General features: G+C 34.0%; 1 long non-coding RNA gene across 1 annotated transcript; it reads right to left on the bottom strand.

Annotated features, from left to right (window-relative positions):
* Positions 1-578: 578 nt before the first annotated feature.
* On the bottom strand, positions 579-2,435 carry LOC107430376 (uncharacterized). The gene is made up of 2 exons (XR_001582535.4): positions 2,104-2,435; positions 579-1,192 (listed from the first exon to the last, which is right to left on the bottom strand). It is a non-coding gene; the product is annotated as an uncharacterized LOC107430376 (long non-coding RNA).
* Positions 2,436-8,016: the final 5,581 nt, after the last annotated feature.

Genomic DNA, 8,016 nt, shown 5'->3' with positions numbered 1-8,016 from the left:
AGTAAGAAATTCCAATGATTTTTTTTTTCTTTTCTTTTTATTTTTTTTATTTCACAGCTTAACTGGTGGATATAAATTAATGTTTACTTGCTGTTACTGTGTGATATTGGCTTGATCATGAAGTAGTATAGACGGATTTTTCTATTAATGTTTACTTACTGTTAGATGTTTATAATTTACTTTTGAAGGATTTTTTTTTCCTAATTTTCCTAATTTACTTTTGAAGGATTTTTTTTCCTAATTTATTAGATGCTTTAATTTTCCTTGTTCCTCATGTCAAAATTTTCAGTTAAAGATAGAGACAAAGCACAGTGAAGTTGAAACCACTAGCGTGTTTCCTTGTCTAAACTGTTTTAGTTTAGTCAACACTGTCAATAGACCTGAAAGAACTGAAAAAATTCCATACTAAAATTTCCTTGTGTTTCAAAGGAAAATAAGGGTATATATTAATTCAACAAAGTATTTCCAAAAAGAAAACATAAGAAAATACATAGAACAGATGCTGGCAATTAATCATTTCTTAAAGACTTTTGACAAAACTAATTTCCATAAATTCCATGACACAAACAAGAGCTAGCTGAATATGAATGGGGATTATAATTTTATTACTCCTAAAAATCATACATATATAATAGCACAGATTTTTTAGCACCCCACAAACTGTAAAAGACTTGAATGAACTCCAACATGTTCTTAGAAAGCAAACATGAAAAAATACATAGAAGAAATAGTGGTAATAAATCATTTCTGAAAGATTTTGACAAACCAATTTCCCTAAATTCCATGACATAAAGAAGAGCTAGCTGGATATGAATCTTCAAAATCATGCATATATAGTAGCACAGCTTTTTTAACTGCCCCACATACTGCAAGACTTTAAAGAACTGGGAAAGTTCCATATAGTTTTGTTAAAATTTCCTTAATTTTTAAAGGAAAACAAAAGGGGAAAGAGAGCCATAAATCCTCCAACATGTTCCTAGAAAGAAAAGATGAGAAAAACATAGAAGATGCTGATCCTGGTAAAATAATCATGTTTTTCTAAGGATTATGACAAATTTAATTAATTTCCCTTAATTCCATGATAGATTTTGAGAATAGATTTTTTGGTACCTCATAAACTCTGTAGTATATTCTCCATAGATGGATCGGAGATTGGAAGTGGCTCCTCAAGCTGGAGATAGAAATTAAGACGCTGCATTCAAATGTTTTTAACACAATATGATATTTGTAGGAAATATTTTGTGAAAAAGCAATAAACTTATACTGACATCAAATCAAGATCAAGTTATACAATTTATATTTTCTAAGAGAACCAAGATCAATAAAACTAATTACATAGAAAAAAAACATTGCAAAGTTAAAGGAATGAATTACACTACTTGCTTCAGAAGTGAAAAGCCAGAAAAAGTAACTCTATACAGGTGAAGGTACTCAACAAGGAAAAGGTAAATAGGATATTTTTAAAAACACAAATTTCATGAGCTTGCAAACTTTGAATCTTCAGCCAACAATCACGACAAACCCAAAAGAGGAAGAATTAGAAACACAATGGTCACAAAATCCCACAAACATAGACAATCACAGAAAATCAAGGTATGTTTTGCCATATCAACGAGTTTTTCCCTTTTCAAGAATAAACACTAACACTGAGTCAAAATCATTTCCCAATTTGGAATACCTCAACCTGTAGTATAATGAGAAAGAGTTAAAGAATTCCATTATCATTTCATAGCTTTCTGACTCAACCTTTGTTTTACAAAAGAATTTTACAGTTTCACAATGTGATATTTGTAAGAAACATTCTATGCAAATGCAACAAACTAATACACGGACATTAATTCTGAGGTCATATTTTTCTAGCTTTTTTTTTTTTTTTTTCTTCGTGTAGATCTGACACAATCAAAGAAAACCCACCAAAAATCCATCAAAAAAGAAGAAACTGCAAGGTTGAAAAGAATGATATACCGAATATTGTTCATATTTTTCTGGCTTTTAATTAAAGACCAAACAGAATCAAAGAAAACCCACCCAAAATCCATCAGATAATTAAGTGGAAAAGAATAAAAAGAAATTGCAAGGTTGAAAAGAAATAGAATGAATTACCGAATGTTGAAAAAGAGAAGGTAACTATTTGCCGCTACAGAAGCCAAAAGCGACGCAACCCGATTGAGACCGTCATGCAGCGATGGCGGCGACGAAAGGCGTGTTGGGGGTAAAAGGAGAGGGAGGGAATTGGACTGTAACCAAAGCGGTATGATCAAACCGCGGCGTTTCTGTGGATTCAAAGAAACAACCGCGATTCGGACACGGTGACTTCTTCAAAGGAGTAGTTTTCATGGCTGGCTCCGTCTCTGTCTTCTTTGTTTCGGTTTTTTTTTTTTTTTTTTAAATGTTCATTTAAAAAAGAAAAAAAATTTCTGCTGTATAGCGCCCACTTTTTGGGCCACTGACTGAAAAAAAAAAAAAAAAAAAAAAAGGAATACGAGCATTTTTAAAAATTTTTGGATTGAAAAGTAATTTCAAGAGTTACAGATTTTTTTAGATAATTTATTTTTAAAAATTTCATTTAGACTTTTTATATTTACCTTAATTATTATTCAATTATCATGTTTTTGTAAAATAGTAATTCTACATTTACTAAATTTATTTACATAATACCAAATCTAAGATTATAAGACAACTTATAAAGTTTAAAAGTTTGCCTTTTATTTTTTCCTTATTCTTCAGATATAATATTTTATGAAAGGCATATTTTTATATATATATTTTTTGGAAAAAATACATATTCTTATATTTATATTTTGGTTTTTTTTTGGCCAATCATATTTGGAATTTTTTTTTTTTCAGCTTTGCTTAATATTTGATTTGACTACTTTTTTTTTTTCCCCTGTAATATGACTACTTAAATATATGTTTTAAATGGACAACAATGAATTTTTTTTTTTTTTTTTTTTTTTTTTTTGTCCATTTGCCCGCCCCCCTTGTGTTTTCACTTAGATCAATTTTTAGATGGTATGAGTACCCTTTGTGGGAATCGAGCTATTTGACAGTATATATTTGGTCAAAAATGAGGATATTTTATAACTAATTAGGAAAATATATCAGGTCATAATAGAGTACAAGATATTACCAAAAGCTGGAAACATTATAACTTCCCAGCCTGGAGACAAAAACTTTATTTCTGACCGACTTTGCTAATCGGTCAGCCGTCTTATTTAATTTTTCAGAAATAAACAAAAACTTCACAGAATCAAACTGATGCAGACAACCTGGTATGTCATCAAAGATGATAGCAAAAGACCAAGGTAGAGAGGCATCCTCCAAAGTAATAGCTTATCTGTTCTTTCAAGTCACATTCCACTCTTGCTCTACAGCCCACATACATGCATAAAAATAGAGCTTGACATTCCTCCTTCAAGGAAGAATCACATGGAATTAACCTGTACACGTATTGGACCGGTTTCCCTGTAAAATCACAAGTGACACAAGCAATACTAGCGTCAGTCCTTCCTTCCACAAAAAACCCATCCACATTCAACTTGAGTTTTCCAAAACTAAGTGGTTGCCATAATAGAGTTCGAGTAATGGGTTGAGGCATAGAAACTCTTTTATGCAAATTTTGAGCTTCATCCACCTTCTAGTTTCGAAAATCAGACGATGATGCATAAGAGGCATCGATTGCAAGTAATGGATTAGGCCTGACACCTTCATAGACATATTTATTTTGAACTTTCCAAGTTTCTCAACAAATATATGAGGCCAACGCTAAAACATCACCATCTACACTAGCTGCACCAACTCATTCCCTCATATAAACAAAGTTATATGTAGGAGTTGATAAAGCTCAACTTTGAAAATGCCAATTTAAAATACTCCCCGACCACACACGTTTCGTCCATTCGCAAAGTATTAGGATATACTCTCCAGCCACACAGCTTATTATTTATTTTTTGTATTTTTCTTTTTTAATGTAACAAATGTAATATCTTATTTTCCTTCTTTAATTGAGCTGCAAGTGTATATGTTGTAACACTGCTTCATATATGAAATATATAACAGTTTCACTTTTTCCCAAAGCTCTATACGATATCAGAGCCATTGGCTCTAAGGATTTCATGATTCTAATTTTTTTGGCAAAGTGCAAGTTATTACCCTCTATTTTCATGTTTTTCTAGTTTGGGATCTGTTAAAAAAAAAAAAAAAAAGTATTTGACATTTAATACCCTCTATTATCAAATCCCTTAACTTTTAATAGAATTCGTTTAAAATGGATCACGTTCTACTCATGTACCACTAAATTTGATTTTCAATTTTCTTGAATAAAAATTAAACAAAAAAATTGTTAAAAACCTTTTAAACATAAATGCACCACCACAAGCGTCTGTCTCTTCTTCATCCCCACCACCACAATCCCAAACCAATTTCCCCTCCATGCCTATCACCACCGTTTCAGGTGGGTTCGGCCTCTACCTCTTGTCCTCATCATCATCATCATCATCATCATCATCATCATCATCATCCTTATTATCTTCTTCTTCTTCCTCCTGCTCTTATCCACAAAGTAGCGGCTGCCATCACCGCCGCCACCTCCGACAATGTTCCTTTTCTCCTGAGCCATGCCATAGCTTTGCAATACCTTCCACACTCGGAGCGACTTGAATTCGGACCTGTACCCACTTTCCAGTCTTTGAATCTACTACTGCATCTGAGTCGCTGGGTTTGTTTCTCAAATACTCCAAATTTTTGCTCAGCACTTTGACCGAAACACCGACTGCTTCACCCATAAACAGCAACAGTCCAAGTAACCGAGCAGCCAATTATGCTGGCTCAGACTCAATGAGTCAACCCACTCAACCCTATTTAAGTACTTCTTGAACTCGGGATAGATACAAGCGCTTCCAACCTAAGCCGCATCGACTTGAATCCACATGCCATAGTCGTTTGCCACACGTCGGCAAGCAGTAGAAGGGGGTCGATGGCTGTGGTGGAAGTGGCTCCCACAGACATAGAGTTTAGCACAATGTCTTAGCTGAATACAGCAGAGATGGAGAGTACCATGGCTGCTGTGTTTGTTATCATAAATGCTTTGAAAGCTGTTTTTCTTGCCAGAATTGCATTGCCGTTTTCTGGACCTTCATTGCCATTGTAACCACCAGGCATGATGAAGCCAGCCATGAATGTTACAGTTGCTATAAGTATAACTACTACCACATGGGATTCTTGGTATTTTCCCATTTTAGAGATTAAACTTTTGTGTTCCTTCTTTATAGCCTCGTCACGATCTTCTTTGTAGATAATTGAACAAAAACCTTGTCTGGCTCCAAACTTTTCTGGTGTCATTTCCACCGTCACCCTTATTCTTATTTAGATTAAGAGGTTAAGGCTTTTAATTTAGGTTGTAAAACACACCATTTAGAATTTTAGATTTTTTTAATTAATTTTTTGTAAATTAATTCAAGAAAACTGAAAAAAAAATAATAAAAAAATCAATTTTAGGAGTCACGTGAGTAGTACATGGTCCATTTTAGACGAATTCTGTTAAAAGTTTAACGAATTTGATAATAGAAGATATTAAATGTCAAAATTTTTTTCACAAACCCCAGACTAAAAGAAAGTGAAAATAAAGAGTACCAACCTGCATTTTGCCCCTTTTTTTTTCTTCTACTGCAATAAACCCTAGCCATGACAGGTGAATCCTCCATCGTACCATTAATTGGTTTCAACACCATCGATCCAATTCTTTCCTCTCTTGTGGTCATCCATGCCGCTCAGTTGCAAATCAAACTTGAGACAACCACATATCCATCTTGGAAGGCACAACTGAATGCTCTACACCCTTACAGGCTATGTGGATTGTACTTACCCAACTCCTGCACCTGAAATTTAGAAAGATGGTAAAACCATCCCAAACACCAATTATATCATATGGCACCGGCAAGATAAGTTACTTCTTAATGCTCTTATTGAGTCTTTTAACAAACAAGTGGCATTGTTGTAACCTTAGCCAAAACATCTCAATAGGTGTGGGATTAACTTGCAAAATAGTTTGCCAATCGATCTTCATCTCATGCTTTCAGTCTCAAAGAACAACTAATTGTCATCTTAAATGGGACTAAATCTATGCCTAAATATCTGCATAACATTTGCAATCTGGCTGATGAAGTCTCATTTGTTGGATCACCTCCACAGAATGATGACCTAGTTATTTACACTTTCAATGGAATTGGACCTGAATTTTGTGAGATTATAGCCGTTGTTCAAGCACGAGACCAGTCCATCTCATTTGAAGAACTTCACGACAAACTTATTGAGTACGAATTATATCTCAAACATGAAGAACTTCATACCAATTCGACAACCATCATTACCAATGCCACCAGCTACTCTCAATCTCGCCAATGCCATCATCGAATTTGTCATGCTTCATGTGGGATGATGCCAAACCTGTTCAAAACAAACATACATCCCAAAACTCAGGTTCAAGATGTTATAACTCAACCACTCACACTCTAAATGCCATTTGTCAATTCTCTAACCGATGCGGCCACATTACTCGTCAATGTTTTCGTGCCAAAAAGCTTATGCTGCAAAAGCAACCTCCTGGCTCACAATACCACAAACAGACCTGCTTCGTCCACTTAGCTCATGGACTCTACTGCTTTGCATCATGTCACTTCTGATGTTAACAATCTGTCTACTCACTAACCATGTGAAGGACCAGATGATATTTTTCTTCTTGATGGTAAAGGACTTTCTATAACTCACATTGGCTCCACTACTCTACTCTCTTTTTCTTATTCCTTACTTTATCTAATATCCTTTGTGCTCCTTCAATATATATAAATATATATATATATATATATATATATATGTATATATCATCTTAATTTCCAATTTTGTAACTCTCATAATGTTTCTATTAAATTTTTCCCACTTCTTTTATTATGAAGCATCTATTTACAGAGGCATCACTAACTTGAGGACTAAGCAAGAATAATATTTATGAATGGTCTTGTACAACAAAGCTTGCTGCAGTAGTTAAGCAAGCATGTTTGGCATTAAGACATCTTTTGACAAATGCACCACTGTCTTGGTTATCATTCTACAAAAAATTTACAGTCCTTAGTGTCCAATAAAAGGCTTCTTATGCAACCTAGTGCAACTAAAGTTGAGTTGTTTTTAATTCCTACCTTTATTTAAGAGTCATAAATTACCTTTTAGTGTCTCTTCCTTTTAGAGCAGAAAACCGTTGGATTTGATATATTTCGATGTATGGGGACCTTCCTCAATTCAATCTACTAGTGGATTTTCCTACTATTTGCTCTTTGTTGATTATTTTACTAGGTATATTTAGCTCTTTCCCATGAGATATTAATCTAAAACTTTTTCTTTTTTTCAAAAGTTCAAGCTCATGGTTTAAAAATATTTTTCTACACCAATTGTCACACTTTATATAAATCGTGTAGGAGAATATAGAAGTTTTAAAAGTTTTTTAGAATCAAAGGCATTTAACATTTTACAACACCACCACATACACCATAACAAATAGCCACCGCTGAATGGTGGCACCGCCACATTGTCGAAATAGGTTTATGTCTTCTTTCTAAGGTCGCTCTTCTTTTAAGTTTTTAGAGTCATGCTTTCCTTACAGCTACTTATCTTATAAATAAGATTTCTACTTCTGTTCTTAACCTTAAGTCTCTTTATGAGTATGTCTTTCATAAAATTCTTAACTACTCCAAGCCTCGAATCTTTAGATGCCTTTGGTATCTTTGGCTTCATCGATATACACGTAATAAACTTGAACCCCGCTCCCATTTATATCTTTCTTGATTACTCCACTAGTCATAATGCATGCAAATGTTATGATCCTAACTCCCAAAGAGTTTACCTTTCCTGCTATGTTCAGTTTGTTGAACACATATTTCCAATAGCTAGTACCCACTTTATGACACCTTCCTCGACTGAACCCGATGTGGTCTCTCTTTGGTTGTCTCTAATAACTTCAACCTCTCC

The sequence above is a fragment of the Ziziphus jujuba genome, chromosome 6, assembly GCF_031755915.1.
Source record: "Ziziphus jujuba cultivar Dongzao chromosome 6, ASM3175591v1".
Lineage (NCBI taxonomy): Eukaryota > Viridiplantae > Streptophyta > Magnoliopsida > Rosales > Rhamnaceae > Ziziphus > Ziziphus jujuba.
The sequence above is the reverse complement of the archived record's forward strand: the minus strand, read 5'-3'. Positions and strand labels throughout refer to the sequence as shown.